Source organism: Balearica regulorum, chromosome 4 (assembly GCF_011004875.1).
Source record: "Balearica regulorum gibbericeps isolate bBalReg1 chromosome 4, bBalReg1.pri, whole genome shotgun sequence".
Classification (NCBI taxonomy): Eukaryota; Metazoa; Chordata; class Aves; order Gruiformes; family Gruidae; genus Balearica; species Balearica regulorum.
In genome coordinates this window covers 16,073,109-16,095,000 of record NC_046187.1, presented here as the reverse complement: position 1 = coordinate 16,095,000, position 21,892 = coordinate 16,073,109, and the positions used below count along the sequence as shown (strand labels likewise).

Sequence of the window (21,892 nt, the reverse complement as noted above, 5' to 3'; positions counted from 1 at the left end):
AAAAAAAAAAAAAAGCAGTGCATGTCTAGCAGTACTCAAGTACCTTGCCATAAATTGTGTTTAAAAGTAGAAATAAATATATTGAATTAGGAAAGCTGGCTTCATGCACAAAGCAGAACAGGGCTCAAGAGACTTTGTTTTATGTTCCAGCCCATGTATAGACTTTGACAAAGTCACTGACTCACACTGTACCCCAGCTATTACACAGGAAAGTACCTCAGCCTCTAGTGTATCAGCAGGCTAAAATCTATTACTGAGTAACATACTCAGCTATCCAGTTTGCTAAGTCGCACTCTCACCACTTCTGCTATGGGTACACTGGTAATGAAACAGTGTACAGCTATTTCACTAGAGTATACCTGTGAATCTTAAATACCTGATTTTTAAAACAGTGGGTAGAACTTATGGTGTTTATATGTTAAGCAGAGCATTAGTTATTCTTCAGAAAAAAGATACACAAAAACACAACTAAAACTTTTGAAAAATACATCTATATTATAAAAAATAGCACTTTCAGGATTGAGGGATCAATCTTTTCAGGCAAATCAGTCTACAGGCACTGACATAATCCCAATGCAACCTGGAGGCAGAACTATAAAAAGTATTAAATCAGATCTTCCATTATAAGAAATAGATAACAACTATAAATATTAACCTTGATGACTCAGTCACAGAATGGTAGGGGTTGGAAAGGACCTCTGGAGATCATCTAGTCCAATCCCCCAATATAGCAAGGTTAAAGTAGCAATAGCTTCAATTACATATAAAAAAACCTAGTTTCCTCTTTACTACTCTTCATTCATTTCAAATGTCAAACTGACCAAACTTATAACCTCATATTAAGGTGCCATGGTTTAGCCTCAGCAAGCAGCCAAGAACCAAGCGGCTGCTCAGTCACTCTTTACCCACGCCCTCGGTGGGATGGGGAGGAGAATCAGAAGACAAAGGTAAAACTTGTGGAGTGGGATAAGGACAGTTTACTGGGACTGCAAAGGAAAAGGAAAATAACAACACAGTACTTAGAATATACAAGGCAGGTGATACACAATGCAATTTGCTTACCCCCAGAGCCCAATGCCCAGCCTGTCCCTCAGCAGCAGCCCCTCCTCTCTGGCCAGGTTCCCCCCCCCCGCTTCCCCCCTTACATACTGAGCATGACATCATATGGTATGGAATACCCCTTTGGCTAGTTTGGGTCAGCTGTCTTGGCTGTGTCCCCTCCCAGCTTCTCGTGAAAATTAACTCCATCCCAGTCAAAAACCAGGACATAAGGCAAGAGTCTTTACGAAAAATTATGTTTCATTTCCTGGCTGTATTTCACAATAACATTTTTCTATAATTTTGTTTAAAAGTTCTATTTAATACTACAACCGAACAAAAATGGATGATGCTGCAAGTCAACATTCACTTCTACATAATGGTAGACAAACACACTAAGCTGTAATTTACGGTGAAGGTCTACTGCGTGGTAACTGCCAACAATTTTGGGGTTTATTATCCAGATCACCAGATTCCTATCTGACCTAGATCACAAGCAACTAAGCAGATGTTTAATCCTCCAGCTGCCAAATTCTTCATCATCCTATGAAGGCATGCCCATCAAGTCACATCCACATTGTGCAAACGTGAGATTAGTAAGTCAATATTTATTTAAAACTTTAAAGACTTAGCAATTAAGAGGCTTATTTTAGTAACTTAGGACTCATGAAACCTGGAAACAGTTTAGTTTGCTTACAGCTGCACCTGAAGTTCCTCCAGCATTTTTCTAAGTATTAGCTTTTAATTAGAGAAAGAAGTTGTCACATACATATCATGCTGTGTCACTGGTTCACTATACCTTCTTTGACAGTTAAACTACATATGGAACTTCTACACATGTTGGTATCTTCTTCTCCAGTACTGATATGATTCAGCTAATTGAGGTGAGGGAAATTTCACTAGACATCAGGCAATGTGCTTCCCTATCCATTCTGCTCACCTTCTTCATAGCGCGCAGATTAGCTAGATATGATCTGGCAAAACCAGAAGACCTTATAGCACTTTCCAGGATATCCAGCCATCTTCAGGGAAAATGTTGATGCTAGTATAAATAAATAATAATCTAACATTTTTATAGCACTAATTCTCTCATGGATCTTTTCTTCATTTCTGTATCTAGTCTTTACATTTTAGTAAGAAACTCCCTTTCCCTGAGAAATTTGATTTATACATGGTTAAAAAAAAAAAAGAAAGAAAGAAGAAAGGTCAAACATCACAGAAAACAGAAGGAAACAAAAAATAACAAAAGGAAAAAACAAAAGAGCTAGCAATACACTGGGGGGGGGGGGGGGACACGACACACACAAACACCACCACAGTACCAATTCCTGTCATCCAACTTAAATAATATGCTGTGATACAGCCAAACAGACCAAATGGAATAAAATGCAAACATTTGTTCCAATTTATCTTCTATTTATTTGAAACAGCAAAATGGTTGATGACTCAATAAACTAGAATTAACACTTCTTCAGTGAAGCTTGACAAACCTCCTATAAGCTGGACCAAAGAAACCTCTGGCTGCTCATAGCACAGCACTGCACCAAAGCAATCTAGCAGCCAGATATGTGTAATAAAGACCAGGGTGAGAGAGTACCAGGTTGTCAGCCGGAAACTGCTTGAGACAGCTGCAAACCTAGCTTTTCTTTGGCATTCTTTGTGCTTTCAAAGAGGTTTCAGTCACAGACATTCAAATTCTCTTTGTGTCTAAGACTTGAAAGAGTTTGAGAAAACTGGAAATGCCAAAGGAAAGAAGAAACTACATAGAATGCAAGTCACAAGCTCACCACATTTTTTCTTATTTGTGTTTTCTATATTTGAAGTTCCATTCAACTGCAGGGCTTTCATAATCCATTCCGTGGCTCCAAGCAAAACATTAATAGGGAAAGTTGTTTTGCTCAACTTGTGTGACTCCTACTACCTGCAGGAATGCGTCATTCAGAAAAACGCCAAAGATTATTCCAATCCCTTCTTTCCTTGAATTGTAAACTTCTTTTTGAGCTAGAAAAGAAAAGAAGCCACAGCCAAACAAACTGAAAAGTGAAGGAAAAAAATCATGGAGACAATTGAGCAAATGGCCACACTTGGTTGAAAGCAATCACAACTGTTTCTGACTATATCCATTTAGCCTTTTTGCCACAGTAATGCACAAAGACTTTTTCTCTGATAGTGGGAACTTAAAATTAAGAAAGACTTGAAGTTAGAAAACAATGAAACACACCCATGCAAAGCTTTTTTAAAGGAAAGGAGAAAAGACTCTTTACTCCAGATTGCATCATGTACTTATCTTTCCAGCGTCTCTCTCAGGAATTTGCTTACAATATGAATAATTTCCATCTGAACTGCTTTAAAGCAGCTCTCTTTCATTTATTAGCAAGCTAAATATATTTTCATTTCTTACTGTAAATGAGAAAATTTTGACATACAGAACACAGGAAGGCAATAAGGGAACAGAAAACAATTCTTTGTGCTTTTTCTTAAAAGTCGGCATTTGCACATTGTAGATTTCTTCTGCAGAAACAATGCCAGTAGAAATCTCAAGTTACTAGAGGATCCTTTTATCTAATGGGACAGTTAAATTATCTTGGTCTTGTTATCTGCAGCTTCAGCTGTCAAGCACAGGGCCATTTCTGCACACTTAGGCTTTAGTTGCGTTCTTTTTCTAAATTGCAACAGCAGCACCTAATACAATGCATGACAGTGTTACTTAATCCAACATTATAATCCATTAAAAAAAAGAGAGGAACACTGGAGGCCAATAGTAAATAAAAAAGATAAAAGGTTAAACGTCGCTGTGCCTGAATTCCCTCAGCACTAGGAAGGACTAACAACATAGGCACTTCCTGTGACTATCAGATATTCAAAATCAACCTGTTCGCAGTATTTGACAATGTGTGCACATTGCCAATCTCTTCTTACCAAACAAGGAACACTCTTGTACTCTAATTAAATATATAAACAACCATTTGTCATAGAAAAACTATCATTTATTATTTCAGCAGAGAACAAAGTATCAACAAAACTTTTCTATGTGTTCTTTATGCAATGCTCCCTTCCCAAAAACAACAGAGGCAACTCAATACAAACACATTTGGTGCTGACAAGCCATGATTTTGCCACATGACTGTCCTGCCTGTATTTCAGGTATTAGCTATGTCAGACCTCATTACCACAGACAGTTTGACAAGATCTTTCACATTATTCCAAAAAGGTGCACTTGCCAAAGCCCTAGTGGAGGCCACAGTGTATAACAAATCTCACCCAGCTCAGTTAAAGCTTATAGTTTTGCTGACAGTATTTCTCCATAAATTACTCTACATAAATAATCACTGGCTAGCAAGCCTTTAAGAGTCAGGAGTTCAGTGACCCACGATGCATAATAAATGCCGCCCGTCATGTTTACATGACCGCTACAGAAATGATACCGCTTTTAATTGAACCAACTGTGAAGGCTTCTCTGTTAGTTTGACAATGAGTGCTTCAGGCCCTCAACTTTAAATCCTGCAATTCAAATAATAACCCTGTCTAGGAGAGGACTGCATATCAAAGAAGGTATATGGACTGAATTACAAGTTTTTCTGGTTAGTAAATTTTTCTTCTCTTCATTTCCTGTCATGGATGAGGGGTATACAGCTATCAGGATACAACACATAAGCACATACACAAATACCAGCAGGAGCTCATAGGATCACAGTATGAACATTAGTCACACTCCTCACATTACCACAGTTTTCAGGCAGAAATACCCATCCAAAGCGATTAAATGTTCAGATAATGTTTCAAGCATAAGTGTCTAACTTAAAGAGTACGAGGAAAATTATGCAAGGGGAAGCATACTGGCACATCTGATTAAGCAAGAGTCTAGTATAGTGGATACATACATGCTGCAGCCTCACACATGCAAGATGAGAAAGCACAATATCCACTTTCCCCAGAGACCTTACAATAAAAGTTCTGCTATAATTTATACTTCAACTCCTTTGCTTCAGTGCACAGAAAGGAGAGATTATACAAATAAATGTTTAAATAGAAATGAAAGCTACATTTTTCAGAAGAGGCAGAACAGGCAGGGAAAACAAACGCTCTGCGAGGACACACGAGAGCAGACGCTGGGAAGCACAGCTCTGCAATCGTTAGTCACGTACAGGTTGTGCGGGACACCCCTACATCCAGGGCCTAATAGCAAACCAGTTTGTGCTAACGAGAGGTGACATACCAATGGCATGGTAACAGTAAAATTCAAACGTACACAGCATGAGAGCCATTTAAGCATACAAACTACCATCACACCCAAGATACTATGACACTAAATCACAGACAGAAGTCTCAAAAGCCAAGAGGAGGATGGGGATGGAAAAAAGGTCAAGGAGGAGGGAGCTCCAGTGCCTGCCACCTTGCACAGAAATCTTCAGCACAGGACAAAGTCCCCCACAGACAGGCTCTGACCCTTACAGAAGTGGTATCAACCAGGGACTTGGGAGTTTGCATTGACAGCGAGAGATTACATAGAGTCCCAGGCACAGTGCTGCAAAGCATCATTAGCTTTTCCTCTGGAAGCTCCAGCAGGGTTTTTCTATCTTCTACCATCAGAGTTCTGCACCAAGCACGTGCAAGGCTCAGAATACAAACGTGCATCTAGGTAAATACAGGCCCTTGGTATATCTCAAATATTTGTTGCTTTCTTCATTTTTACTTCTTCAGAGGCGCATCTAAAGCTGGAAGTGCAATTTGTACTAATACATGTTACTGACCACAAGAATGCTCACAAAACTGCTGTGTAACTCTGGGGTAATGCAAGACAAATAAGAGATGCACTAGGATGTCAAAAAGAGACAGAAGTTTGAACGGAAAGAAACCTGTAAAGAAAAAAGTAGGAAGAAGGTGAGACTCTCTCCTTTGTGAAGGCCTCTCTGTTCCTGTGGCCAAACCCCACAGCACAACATTATGGCTTTTCCCCAGCATAGCCCACTCTTTCAAAAAAGAAGTGATTTGATCTCATATTTATTTAGCATATAGAGTTAGCAATAATAGAAGCAAATTAAAACCAAACCTGAGTATCACAAGCTGATCCCTCCTATTTCTACATCACAGTAACCCATACCAAAACAGGGTAAAACATACCAAAGACCAGCCCAGGAGCTTTGGACAAAAGTAGTACGGTAAGTTTTGAACAATGTTCACGGTTGCATAGATTATATAGAACTGGGGGCCAAAAATAGATGGTGATGTCATAATTACAATTGGTAACTGAACAGTTTTCCCCACATAAATTAATTTCTCTCAGTAAAAGATACATAAAATTATTATCTACTCCTTCTGAATTTAAAACTTTAAACCAAGTGCAATCAAGACAGATGAGACAAATCATGCATATACAATTGGTTATATGGATACAAAAGGAAAGGAAAAGCACTCAGATGTTTTCTTTCTTATATAAGGTTAGCAATGGCAGGGGGAAACCTTCTCCAGCTGTCTCAATTCAGAGACCAAATCCCAAAGCAGGCATCCACACATGGGAATCTCTGCATAAACAGTCCTCTTGCATTCTTGGTCTGAGGTCAATTCAGAGCACAACCATTCTCTTTTCCTTATTAGTAACAGACATTAAGAAAGTGCTTTATAAGGCAAGTGATGTTACTGATACCATATTACCTGAAAAACTGAAAACTTTGTGACTGTTGGCAACTTACAATTAAGCTGGCTTACTGACTGTTGCCCATGAAAAACCCCAACTTGCTTCTGATTCTCAGTTTATCATCTCTGCCATTGGCGTAAACAAAAACTACACTGGTTTTACATACAATTTATAATCTTCACTCCTGGTTTCCAAAGATTCACACTACTCAAATTTAAGACATTTGTCCATAATTAATCAGTGTAAAACACTGGAACTAAGCAAGTAAGATTTAGATTTCGGTTCAGTGGGAGCCACCTGTTTTGTGTTAGGGTAAGACTCGAGTTAGGATTCACTTGCAGGGTTTTGAGATAATTTTTATTTGTTATTAGTTACCACTGTCAAGACACAGAAAGAGAAGGATCCAAAAATTCAGTCAATTACTTTTAGGCCTGGGTAGCAGCCAGCAGGAATACTCATCGCTGGGCTCAGCGAGGGTTTGCCAAATTATGAGAAATGTTAGCATCGGCAGGGAAAACTTCCTTTCTTGGCTTGTATCTGCTAAAGGCTGCAGTCACCAAATTAGGACTAAGGATGGGTCCACAAGGAACAATTTAGGGCTAAATTTAGGACTGGTCTCAGTAGTAACCAACTGTTAGAACAGAGACTAAGTTGGTAGGGTCACCGAGATAGGCAAAGGAGAAAAGCGAGCCAAAACTGGCAGTGAGCTCGGAAGGGTGCAGCTGGCTATGCCTGCGCCTGAGGCAGACTGAAGCCAGTAGGAACAGGGAGGCAGGTCTAAGTCAGGGGGCCACCGCCAGCAGCAGGGTTGCACGTGCACAGGGTGGGACAGCCACCTGCACCTTCGGCCAGGAAGGACTGCTAGGGACAAGGCGAGGTTTGGGTAAGTCAAAGCCGCTGCACTACAATGAGTACAGCGTCTGTAGATTATTGCCTGACTAGATTTGGTTCTGAATTTGACTGCTAGATTTGGGGTATATTTCCAGCCAGCAGAAGCCCACATGTTCCCAATTCTAACAGGGCACCAAGGTAAGCACAGTCCCAGATCCTTCATATTCCAGAAAATACAAAGAATCAAACAGTTGCCATCTTGCTGGAACATTTAACAGGACTGCATGCTGAAACCAAGCATTTAAAATCCAACATATCGTCAAATCTGCAAGCACCTACACCAAAACAGTTCTGATCACTGCCTAGGGAATTGAATGATTGAATGGGTAGTCTGAGACTGTCATACACTTCACAATACAATCCCAACATCTGCAAGCTGTCTTACAAAACAGAGAGAATATTCTAATGCACAGGTAATAAGGTTAAATGTCAGGGCCTCCTAATTACTAACTCCATCTCCAATAAAGACTTGACGTGCAAGCTTATCTAATCACTTGGTCTCTCGCTTCATCCATCTGTAAACAGAACTAGCAGCCCAACTTACTTCACAGGACGTTGAAAGGCTAGCATCTAAAATGTTTTACGTACTTTGGAAATTTTTTTTAAGTGCCATGTAGGTTAACAGGTTTGTTTATTTTAAAGACTAATCTTATATTTATGCATTTTAAATTGTACATACTTCACATGACAGAAGAAACAATGCTACAAATAGAACACTGGAAACCATTACCAAGAATTTAAAATGGGTGGTGACTGGGCTGATTAGAAGTGAACTCACCTTTAATTTTCCTAACGATGTTTCCCGCACATACCTCCTTCTACTAGGTTCTTCTAGCGACAACTGTAAATAAGGAACCTCTTGCTATCAAGAATCCCCACCACATTGAGCTGTTCACTGCATGATTATAGGGTACATCAGGAATTCACATAGAAGGGAAATTCTTTAATTATTTCATATCACTAACAGTATGCAGAAGGATTAGTCATTGCCAGATAGACACATTTCATTTTACTTAGACACAACAGAAGGTGCATATATAAAAGCAACAACTCTCAATTCTCCCCACCACATTCATTGCCCACTTACAATAATAACTATGTATCTCACTGGAATCTAAAACATTCCAAAAACACAAAACCACGTCAGGGACAAACATCATCCTAACTGAAGAAAACAAACAAAACCTAATTAAACTGTTTACTGGCACCAAGGAATTCTCAGCTCCCTATACTACACATATCACTAAAATGCTCCTGTGGGCTTTGATCCAGAAAGGAGCAATAGTCCATAAAGCATCAAAAGACAATTTTTGAAGTGACCGCCAGAAACCAAACTCAACAGGTTTAAGCAAACAAAAAACACATGGGAAAAGGAAAACAAACATGCAAATTCACTCAAGAACGCTCAATAAATGAAAACTATCACAGTAATTTTACAAAGTTGTACAAAATAGTATGGATTTTTTTTTCCTGGAAAAGATTAGAGAATCCTTCAACTGAAAAGGCTGAAGAAAATTGTGCTAGAGAGCATTATAACGACTCCCTCTCTGGAAGCAAAGCAACTGCAAATAACCAAGTAAATTCAAAAAACAGGCAAAGAAACCCCACTGTACCCTTCCTAGGAAGAGAACTGACTGTCCTTCTGTAATGTTACTAATTACTGACATCAATGTATTCCATATGCTACTTTTTTTTTAGGGCTACAAAAGCCCTGTTTTCCCCCCTCCCCATTGATCTCCTATGAGTAAAAATTGTAGTGACATTGGCAACACTGGAGGTTTTGTAAGGAAGGGATGCAACTAGGAGAGATGGCAGTTTACTCTGGGTAAAGAAAAAGAAGGAAAAAAGCCTTCCTATTGGTTTTGTCATTAACGTGCCAGCAGAGAACCCCCTCCTCTGTAACATCAGTGGTCTGCGGCAATGCCTTCACCAGACAGCAATCATTCTGTTCTTGCTCTTTGAGTAAATTACTCCTAGTCAATAAATCACTACTGAGTAGGAAAGAGCAATGGCAGATGCATGGAAGCAAAGGAAAAATTATTTTAAAAGTCTAAACCACACCTCTTCCAAAGCCTATCAAGAGATTAAAGGTACACACTTCAGAGAGGACTTGATTCAACCTGTATACTGTCCGAGTAGCTCTATCCCAAACTCTCTTAGGAGCCCTGAGCATGTCTCCATGCTAAACCCCATGTTATTGGATCTTTCCTGCTCTCCCTTAATATTCGAACTAGAACATTCACGTAAGTTTGCTCTATAGATTTCCACCAGAACAGGCAGCTAAAGACATGAAATGAGGTGAGGGAGGCAAAGCAACCTCTGGCAGGCCGTGACTAAAAAGTCACGCTACTAAGACCTCTCAGAAAGGCAACGGAGAGAGAAGAGACAGAAGCACAAACCACTGAGCTAATGTCAACTATTTTCCAAGCAAAATTCCTTCCTGGCATCCCCCAGCGCCTCTGCTTGTCACTCTGGGAATGCCACCCCAACCCATCCATCCAGGCACTCAGAACAAAACTCGGCAGCTGCTCATATCTCTCTCAGCTACTACACTAATAATAGTGCCCAGGAAGCAATGTTCCAATAAGGCCATTCAATAATGTCCTTGTGAAATGCGAGATGAGCTCTTGGCCACTATTAAAATATAGGAATTTTCCATATTTAAAAAAGAAGCTGAAGGAGAGGGCCTCCAGAAAAAAATTTCCATGATGAACGGCATCCTTGCTCAAAACTCTCTTTACGCTTAAAGACACAAATTCTCTTCACAATGATTTACTTTCAAATCTGAGACACCAAAAGCGTATGATCCCTTTTGTCTGCTCACAAGCCTTCAAGATCCTAAATGCAAGCAAGTCATAGCTATTACAACAGGAACAGAAAGCATATACAGAAAGCTTTATTTATAAAAGGATTGAAATTGAAACAAATGTTTATAGAATTGTTTGGGGTTTGTTTGATGCTTTGGGGGCATCAGAGATTTTTGTTTCAGGAGGGGCTTTGCTTGTTTGTTTCTGTCACATGTTGCTTACAAACACTGTCAAGTTCCATTCAGAGAATTTTTCCTCTGTACCGCAGAGAAGCTGGGGAAAGGACAAGCTATTAGATTCATTGCTAATGTGGCCCAGTTGCTTGCTCCATCCAAAACAAGACTTACTACTGTTCCTGCCATCTTAATTCCTAATTTTAAAATGCATCAATAGCAATAATGCCAAATTAATTTTTATGAAGGTATCAAAGCCATCTTCCTTGTAAATGCTTAAAGCACTACAAACAAAAGGTACAATGAGGAAAAAAACTTCTCAATGAAGCAAGCTTTGCAATAACTTTACAAATCTGAAGGATTTCAGTATGTCCACACAGAATTATAACAAGGTTGGCATACTTAAGTTTTTCTTCACATATGGATACTTCTTATAAAAATGTGAATGATGATATGCTATAAACTTTAGAAAACCCAAATCGCTGACTTAAATTTCCACTTGAATAATCTGCGTGGCAAGGGCAGAACAGCTGCTTTCTGAGTTCATACTGCCATGCCCTCCATACTGAGATGTCTAAAACATGACTGTAGGAGAACAGAGCACATTCTCCTATCAGATTCTATATTAAGCTAATTTATTGAACAGGATAAAAAAAAAGTTTATAACTGCTGCTCAATTCAAATAACAACTACAGAGAAAGAGCAGTGGGTGCAGTCTCGTATAATGCAGAAGTGACTGATACACAACACTTCTCCATGTTTCAACATTTGTGAAATGCTTTATAGATAAATGTCCCCAAGTTTGAGACAATAGCTTAGTGACAGAAAGAAAGAGATAAAAAGATGAAGGGCTTGCCCAAAGCTGCTCCCAAAGTCACTTATCCATGTATATGAAAAGACAAAATATTTTTCGCTTTAAGGGAAGAAGCTTGGGATGAAGGGATGAAGACATGTCATCATTTCATTAATTTAATTCACTTGTTTGCTGCTTACTATCTGGACAGAAGTGTGCAAATTAAAAGCTCTATCACAAAGCTCTAACATGGGTTTTTTTCATGTTATATTACGAAAGACTCAGATCGGTTACAAGAGGGGTAAGTAGTGATCTATACAGGCAAAAATGTGCAGGGGAAGTGTAAACTTATTATGCTTGCCTCCAGATAAAAATCCAGTTCTCTAAAAGATGAAAATTTCACCCCTCTAATTTCACTAACCCTGCAGACATGAACCATGTTCACTAGAGAAAGATCCTCAGGACTGACAGCAACCTATAGCAGCAATTAAAAAAAAAAAAAAAAGCCCTATATACAATACAAATCAAGTTGCACCAAAATATAAGGTATTTTTGTAACTAAAAAAAAAAAAAGAATTCATACCTAAGACACATTCCAATTACAGACACATGAAAGTGGTCAATGGGGGTGGGAAGGGAAATAAAATTTCCAGATAAGTGAACACAAGGAATCATTTGAGTCTCAAAGCTACATTTTTGAAATAATATTTGCATCTAGGACAGTAGCTTGAAGGAATTCAGCTTCTTAAATATACACAGTAAAACTCATTTTTTGCTAGGCCAATCGTCATGGTTACTAGACCTATAGACACAACCCTGCTCATGGGTCTTCTAAGCTACTGGTCATTAGATCTCAACCCTCCAGGAGGGCATTTCCAGTCATCAATTCCCTCAGAGCAGGCTACACTACTTGAGCACTGCCTAGAGATAACAGCCACCAGTCCTCAGGTGCTTGGGCTTTGCAACAGATGGATGAGTATTTCCAAGACAGAGAACACATTTCAGCTCTTCTTAAACCTCTGTGTCCTGCTTATCTAGGTTCAAATCTCCTTTGATTTTGCTACAGACCCTCAGCAAAGTTCATCTGAACAGAGGACCAAGTTCCTACACATGACATTCAAGGGTGTAACACAGACATTTCCATAGTTCATTATATTAATTACATAAAAAATTGCGCTGAATGTTTGAGGCTTAGCCCCATTCCTCCATAAAACATAGCAAAAGACTGCAGTAAGAGGAGAGAAACAGGTGCCAACAATAAATTTTCATGCTTGACTAGGTAGCTCCCTGCCCCTCAAGGAGGGCAGCGTTCCCCCTCAGGTGCAACTCTACAGAACCCCACAGGAAGAGCAGTAAAGGTGTTGGTAGACACAGATGTGTTTTGTAAAAAAAAAAAAAAAAAAATTTGGCCACTCCACACATTGGAGTGTTTTCAGATTCTTTTTAGCATTAGATTCTCTTACTTCTAGAAGTAAAAGAAATTACAAAGGATGCAATACATCCAAGCAGTTTTATTTCTTTTAGCAAAGGTGCTGAATCTGCTGGAACAGGGGAACAGCTAGGCAAGAGGCACAACAGAAATCTGAAACTGTGCACAGTGAAATCACTGAAAGCATAAAGGAAAGTGAGGCACAATAAAAGTACAGTAATATTACCACAGAGCAAGAGTGTTTAAGAGCAGACTGGAAGAAAGTCAGCTTTGTTCCAGAAAAGCTTGGAGGCTGAAGAGTTGAACAGACAAAAGCTCTGGAGAAACAAAGTCATTTGGCTTGTAACTGAGCTTGTCAATTGGACCAGGCTTTTTCAGCAGAAAGAGCATACAACCTGGTATTTTAACTGGAAAAAAGTATTGACAATATAAATTATACTGTTTTGTTCTCAGTGCACTGATGTATTTCAAAGGCTGAAACTATGCAACGTTTACAGTCTGCTAATCCACATAAGCTACAAACTCAGCCCCATGATGGATTTCTAACACTGACCCTCTGCCAAAATGGTATTTCTAAAAGTTTTTCTCAAGTCCTTGGTGACCTGGCAGCATGCTCCCTCCACCTGTCTACAAGATGGTGGGATTTTTTTTTTTTTAAAGAAACATTTTCTAAGAATCATATTTTCATTTAAAACTGCTATAAGTTTCCTTATCAAATATCATTTTTTGTTCCACCATACCTACATTCAAATAATTAATAATATTTTTCAAAGCATGCAACTCCTTCTAATGACTGACAAAATCACAGATTACGACAAATGATCAAAAATAAGGGGCTCGCTCTCTGCTTAGGAAGAAAGCCTAACTTTTGAGATTTGATACATTACAGTCTACTTTTTCTTAAAAATGAAATGCTGCAAGCACAACACAAGCTTCAGACTCTTCCCCATGAATTCATTCGTCACTTCTAAGACCACGTGCATCAGCCTAATAGAGGAAACAGACAAATTTCAAAGCTAAAAAACACTCACCAGCAACAAGGTGGCTGAGAACCTACTTCTGGACACCACACATGGTAGAACATCCCCCAGGACCCACGTCTGACACACAGTCCGGCTCAATTTCATCCTGGATACTGAATTTTCCTTGCCAAATTAAACAGAGCTTGCTTTTTTTTGTTTCCCCTCTTCAAGGACACACAGTGTCAACCAGCCAGGTATATATACAAAAGCTGGACAAAACTAAAGGAACCTCTAACAACCAGATCTATTAAGAGGCAAAGCCTTCTCTCTGACCTACCTAATGAGCCAATAACCTCCACCTGCCCAGTCCTCTCAACCAAAGAGGCAACAACAGGACATTTATTCAAAGGTGTGGGCAGTAGTAAAACCACAATCTGTTTAATAACACTGTGATTTTCTACCTCTGTACGTTATTTTTCCCTCCCATTGCTCCTTTCCCACAGAGGACAACCTCAGCATGAATAATTTACAGGAACTTCTGATTTGGCCTTGGCCTGTGATGGCCACATTGCTTCTGAGGGCCTGGATGTTTTCTCATTATTTTTATCCTGAAAGATAAGCAAACACATAGGAGGAAAAAGAACAAGGGGAGGAAACAAAAACAGAGCAGAAGAATTAAAAGGCGTTCACAAAGAACAGGGTGGCTGCAAGAAGCTCTGCCCACAGGTGCAAGTAGGTATGGAAAAATGACAACGTGACATTGAGGTTGTCTCCTGAAAATTGCCAAAAATATCTGTTTAGAAAAAGAATTTGAGGATAGCATAAAGCCAGCCACAGACTTCCCTATCCTGTATCTTCTTTCCCAGTGAGATACCTAAACATGCACTTTGGCTAGCGGGCATACATTTATCATAGATGTACAACATTGGGCATTTTAACTGGCAGCCACTGCAGCTGCCCTCTCTTCTATCAAAGTTACACCCAGAGGGCACAACCTCCACAGAAGCTGCTGGGATGGAGCACATGTGCCTACCTCAACTCATTGCAAAATGCAACAGCTTACTTTGAACTTGGCAAAGAAAATGAGTTTGACTTAGCAACAAGACCGATTTTGGGTGCTGATTAAAACTGACAAGTACAGTGAGTGGCAGCAACCACCAGCAGAGATGTTAAATTCCCTGAACAGTAGTTTTTTAAACTATTCTGCCAACATATGCCCAGGCTCATCTGATCATGTATTTTAAACTCACTAGATATTCTAGGATATTCTAGGAAACCATTCAACTGCTTAAAGTGTCTTATTTTGCCATCTCAAAAACATGAAAGGTTTTAAAAGATGATCAAAACATTGAGCATGTTGTAATATCTCAAGAACAACTGTCATAGAACAACAGCAAATCTGGTCTGGAAACTCAGAAAAGTGGCATTAGACTCAAAAGGAAACCCCTTCAAACATAAGCAAGTCATAAAAACTATCTCAAAAAGCCACAACCTACCCTCTATCCAAACATTAAGCATATTGCCAAGATTCACACGCTGCGAACTATCTCCGTCAAACAGCCAAGCCTCTGTTTTTTTTAGTTAATATGCTAAGTGCTGCAATACTGACTGAAGTTGGTATTGTAAAACAACAAAAGCACTAAAGTCAATGTAAATTATATACCTTAAGTATGTAATGTTAAAAAACAGCCAGGGAGGAGGAGAGAAGTACTGGGATGCTGCTCTTCTGTGCCATTCCGAAACATGTTTCCAAGTGCTCCCTGTCCAAAGTGAGGGCAGAGCACCTGGCCTGTATGCTACTCCCCTTGCTGTACATCAGGAAAAAAACAACATAGCACTCCAGAGCAGGTTGTCTCCCCTCCCTTCCCTCATAAAAAAAATCTGTACCAATGAGAAAGAGAAGTTCTGCCCCACTGAAGACTGTGAAGTTGATTTTAGACTGACTTGAAAACTGGTATGGTGTCATAAGCTCTGCTTGTTAAAATTTGCAACACAGAGCTGGCAAGCGAACCGTAACTTTAGGAACGGCATACACCTGCAGCCTTAGCAGTGGGTCTATTTTTCTTTGTTTAACTGCAAGCAGGTGTTTGCACTTTACAGACTATAGGGCAAATCCATCCTTTTTTTCCAACTCCTTAAGATGGATTTGGATTCCATAAAATTCAGTATTACATTTCTAAAAGGCTTGTCATTAAAAAAGAAAAATATCAGCCTGTCACATCTCTTATCACAAGTAAATTCATGAAAATGCATATTTTCCAAACTCACATCTTCTGGTACACTAGCACAATGCTCTACTTTTAATATAGAAAAAAAATGAGCAGTGGAACATCTACAGGACAAAGAAGGTAATGGAGCTAGTTAGTAATCCAAGCTGAAAAGACATGATTCAAGATGACAAACTGGCATCCTCCACAAAATGAGCTTGACACTTTTTATAGCTACTGACACAGTAATGAATGCTTTACTTCGGGTGGAGCTAAACACAATGTTCTGCAGAGGATTTTCTTAAAAGAAAGCACATCCCTGATCCTTGTATAGAAGCAACTTCATCTACAAGCGGGGGGGGGGGGGGGGGGGGGGGGGGGGAAGGTACTGTCTTAATTAGGCCCTAGCTGCGGCAATTATCTTGAAGGGAAAACCAACATTCTGTTATTATAAGCAGTTCTTTCTTAAGGGAAAGCTGTATCAGATGGGCCCCAAAGTACCTGCTTGCCTTAGTTTTCTAATGTTTCCATTATTGAGCTGAATTCCAACAGAAAGGGTTTTTGAAAAGGTACATACTGCTCAGTCACCTTTGTGGTACTGGATCTAGTGCTGCCCTAGCAGTAATTTTTATTTGTGGCCTAGCAGAGTATACTTCAAATTTAAATCTCAAAGTGTTCACTTACAGCATTTATTTGCTTACTGTTATCACACCTAAAGCATGCTTTATAACAGAAATAAAGCCCATTTTTGAGGTACTAATTGAAAACTAAAACAGCTTTCTGAATGCTAAAAGTGAAGATTTATTAATTCACAGCTCTCACTGAATTCAAGGTGAATTAATCAAAGTCCTAACTAATGACTGCTGATTTAGGAAACTTTGCACACGAGTTCCACCAAGGTCCTCAGTATTCCCTGCTCTCCCCCCCCCAGGCCCCCTATTAACTAAGAATAATATTAGCTTTTACTCAGTCTGTGGGTTCTTTCTAAATCTTTAGTGAATGTCTATTTCTTTTCTAGAAGTTATTAATGAGTCATATATTAACTGTTTTACCTTACTACTTTGACGTGTACTGGAGTGTCAGAAAATTCCTAAGACTTCAAGAGCTGGCACACTTCATACGTTCAGCTAAGTGGTTTCGTAAGTGCAGATTATACTAAGGAAAGCTTTAAGAAATGGACAATTAGTGCTTAAGAAAAAAAAAGCACCGTGGCTGAAGTGATCACAGTGGCTTTTATGCTGTGTTATTATGTGGATTACAATAGCCTTTACAGCTACATAATAATAACCATAGCGGGTCAGACCAAAAGCCTACTTAGGTCAGTATCTGAGAGGTCAGCCATCACCACACACTAAGAGAACTGGCCAAGAAAAAGAATACAAGTTTGGCCAACTCGGACATCAGATTGGGTCTGGGGTTTGGATTAGGTTCTTCAGTCGACTTTGTTAAAAAGAAAGACTCAGCCTATTCTAGTAGGTCGGAGATGGGACTGGGAATGGCTTTATTCCCATTGCCAACAAAATTTCCAGTCTGCTTAACTTCTTGATGGTAAACTTGTAAATGATCAGTGACTAATAACACCTCAGAGGAAAGCTAAGAGAATTCAGTATTTTTTTTCTCATGAATGCAGAAATACTCCCTGGAGTAAACCAGCATTCTTCAGTAACAATTATCAGTAACTCTTTGTATTCCAGATAATTCTACAGATAAAAGCAGTTCGGTTCTTGTTTTGTATTCTGTCTCGTAGAGTACAAGGAATAACTCTTCTGTAGAAAGCATAAAACAAAAATGCAATAAAAAATAGTCACCAGAAGCCCAAGCACACTGAACTGCCTGCAGAGACCAGCACCGGGTACCAAAGGTGTCTGCTGTACCCAATACAATGGCCAAGACCTCACTGAACAGGGCTCACAACCCAAAACCTCTGGGTACAGGAGGAATTATCTTGCTCATAGCCAAAACAGAGACAGCAACGTAACGAGGGACAGGTCTACCCCAGTGAAAAATGCACAATGGGGCCACAGGGTACCAAGTTTCTCAGGGTGCAAGTGGAGGAAGGTAGCTGCTCTGCATTCCAGCACAAGTGATAAGAGTATTTGAATACTGTGGTGCTTACATGACAGTAGATGATCCTGACTTGATGAAAGGCTTCATGATGCATTTTAGCTAGGAGGCCCATGTGGGGCATCCCTTCCTATCAAACTTTGTCCAGGCTTCCCTTAGATGGGCACTGCACACAGACCACCCCTTGAAAGCCTCTTAGGGAACTCAATTTTTACGTTTTCCTGGCTCCTCCATTCTCTGTCTTCATCTGCCTGTTACAAAGTCACCGCAGTTAACTCCAAATTCTGCTCTGGTCTGAGCCTAAATCCCAGAATGGGGAGGCTCTGCTTTCAGGACACGTGGAATAGCTGTGAGCACGCACTCACAAGTATCCTTTGCAACCTTTGCCCATGAGATGCCCAGCGCCAAAACCCACACTCACGCTGACTCTTCCTACTGCACCTCGAGCTCTCATAAAAAGTGGCAGCTCCTGCTGTACATTTATGGAAAAGTCTCACCTCCGAAAAAAATCTTCAGAAACCCCAAACAAATCTCATACTCATGTCAAGAGACCAAGAGTTGGACCAACATACGGAGAAGAATTTGGAACCAAATACGCAGTATTTATCCAATGTGTTCTTTAGCTTCCAACAATTTCCATCTCAGAGATTTCAAGAGCTCAGAACTAAAACTCCCAAGTTCCTTTCATGTTTCAGAATAAGGATTCTCTGATCAGGCACTTTAAATTCAGTTTCTCTCAAGAGAAGAACAACTGCATCCAGAAGTTAGTTATAAACTATTTTTGATCCTCACTTGTTTAACTGAACTGGAATCCCCTGAGAAATATCACATTTCTCTTTCTAAAGGCGTATGAGTATACCGCTTGTATTTACTGATCACTAACAGTGGAAAAAAATTGTCTTTCTGTACTCTTTTTAAACATATTTAACCATCATAAGAAAAGAAAGAGCCACCTATTTTTATTCATTCTTCCAGTATTTAGCTTGAACTAGACAATTCAGTGATTCAAACCATTACACAGGAAACAAGACAGCTTTCAGTCAGATTCTTGAAAGAACTGAGACTTAGAAGTGGAAAGATAAACTTGAAGTACGCTTCATACTGGAAATTCAATAATTTAAGAATGCAAAAGAATTTTTTTTTTTTTTGAGCAGTATAGTTCTGTACTAACAAAAATCAATTCTTCTGAGTTTTAGGTGGAAAACACACTCCCATACAACTGAGGAGACAAATGAAAAGGCGCCAAAGAGAGGATCCACATCATGTTACTGGTTTGTCCTGCAAGACACTGATGGCTCCTGTGATTAGAGGGAGTGGTAGCAGTACCTGCTTGCTACCTCTCAAGATGTAACCCAGCACAAGCAACATCAAAGTCATTTACAAGACTGTCCATCAAGCAGGAAGTGGGATCTATTCAGTCACATCAGTTATTCACACGTAAAGAATCCTCACGACATTTCTTGTAAGCTGCTGCTTTACAAGTGAAATAAGGAAAGCGCTGGGGGAAAAGCACACAGACTCTATTGCAGTCACTTCATTTCCCACAATTTAAGAACAATAGTGCACTACTACATTTTATATTTTATAGCCCATTCAGAAAAGCTTATTATGCTCACATATCAATTAAAACAGATAAATTTCATAATTTAGCTGGTTCTAGAAACAAATACTTTAGCTATTATTAAGATGACATTTTTTGTTCAAAAGACTAAAAAAATTTTCCAAAAATTGTAATCAACTGTTGTCTAAGAGGTAGTCATCTAAGCTGTCGAGATGCCCTGCTTTATTATCACATTCTCTAGATTGCAACAAGCCAGTCTTTGTGCAAAAAATGCAGTTTTGACAGAGATGAAGAGCTAGCTCTGTGTCTAGACCACTTCTCAAGCTTGGTTTTTGGAAGAAATACTAATCCCATTTGGTGTCCTGACACCAAATGAATCAGGTTCCTCAAAAAATTTAGATGACTGTTTTCTCGTGAAAACACAAGGAGGACCAACACCATAACCACTGAGGTTTTAATGGATTTTAACTGCTCCTTGTGTTTTCTCTGGTTCAATTTGTCATTTAATGTCTGTTGAACAGTGGCACTGCTTCACCAGTGGCAGAGGAAGACGACTCAGCTTCAAACCTGTCATGCAGGGCACTCTAAAGGGGAGAGACAACTGCAGAAACCTGAAATGTGTAAGGAAGGATCTGTTTCCACTTCTCAAACAAGTATGCTGAAGAACAGATGTTTGTTAGATGTACAGCACCTAAACTCAAGAAGAAAATTTCTGGTTGTCATCTCAGAAAGGAAGGAATTGCTTAAGACCTGAACACCGGGCAGGATCTCAGATAGCTTCTCTAAATATTTCTCATGGGCTAGCCCCAAGTATTTCATCAAGCACTACTCTCAGGCCAGGTGGCTCTGCTTGGCACGCTGACTCCCTTGGCTCCCACCACACACAGCTAAGCGCGCCGAGCACTGCACACCAAGCCAAAGTTATCAGCACAAGATTCTGCTGTGGATACAAGGCTCACACAAGTTAGGGCTTTCCTCACCACCATCAGCTCCACACTTTCAAATTAAGTTCTGTATATGTAACCCTACATGAGAAGCTGAGGGTTTGAGGCAGTTGCCAAAATACTGTCTGGATGCTTGAGGAACAGAAGTGAAGTGGAATGATTTCCCTCTACCATTCTTATCCAAATTCAGGGATAGTTTTTTTACTTTGCGCTCCAAGTTAAGATGAGTTATATTGACACTTCAAGTCACAGTTTTCAAATAATCCTCAGAGAACATGATTTGCAATAACTGAATATTAACTGGCCAAAGAATAAGAGTTACAAAGAAGTGAAATCTCATACAGCATTTTCTACCTTTTTTTACCCAGGGACATCAAATAGAGACAAAAACAGGAAAGAATGTTTCTTCATTTGCACAAAATGAGTTATGTCAGTTTTTAAAACTCTCACCATATTCAGGCAGCTACACTGCTCAAACCATTGGCCAAACTCCTCTCAGTTTACTTTACGGGAAATATCTTGTAAGCCTGATTCCCTGCCTTCAGAAGTTTTTCATGATACCAAAGATACAGTACACTTTTAAGAACACAGTGCCAGAATGCTGCATTAGTGTTTTATTTGAATAATTGGTATAGTCAATCGTCCTACTAGATATTTAGGGGATTACACTGTTGTACCTTAAGTTAAATGGAAGAAATATTACTACATTAGGAACATACATTAACATTCACGGGAAAATAACATGATTCCCACATAAATCACTATATATATAGCTAACCACATATATATATATTAGTATTCAAATAAAATGCAAAATTGAAAAACACCATCACATTTGAAGGCGCCAAAGCCATAGAACTGATAACTAGTACTGTCACTGCAGAACTATACGTCTCATAATTCCTGAACATGCTTAAAATTTTGACAAAGGGGTATTTTCAGCATCCTCTTCACAGACTACAAACGCATATACACGTACGTCATTGTGTTCAGATACGCAATTCACAGACGCTCAGCTTGCAACGCACTGGGGTAAAACTTCAAACCAAGTCCTCGCAGCGGATTAACATCGTAGCTCGCTTCGGGCTCAGGGCTCAGCACCGCCAAACACATAAGCCAGGCCCGGCCAAGACACCGGGCAGATGCAACCGGCGTTACAAGAAGTGGAGCTACCCGGCGCTACTGCCGCTATCCCTTACCCCCTCTCCACGGCGAAGGGCTGGAAAGGACCTACGTCCCCAAAGCGGCTGGTGGGGGACCGAAGGGAGAGGCTGGAGCAAGTCAAGCGCAAAACACGGCAACAAAAGCAAGTGCCGCCACCTCAAAGGCAAAACCTCTCTGCGCCGGGCGAGCGGCTGCAAGCGCCGGGCCCCGAGCCGCCGGGAGCC

At 39.8% G+C, this 21,892-nt stretch overlaps 1 protein-coding gene and 1 pseudogene across 3 annotated transcripts in view; one reads left to right on the top strand and one right to left on the bottom strand.

Moving 5' to 3' along the window:
• ARHGAP10 (Rho GTPase activating protein 10) overlaps nucleotides 1-21,892 on the bottom strand; it is a 153,551-nt gene that overhangs the window by 131,142 nt on the left and 517 nt on the right. The gene's annotated exons all lie outside the window — the stretch shown is intronic.
• LOC142601708 (MICOS complex subunit MIC10 pseudogene) lies at nucleotides 15,472-17,506 on the top strand (annotated as a pseudogene).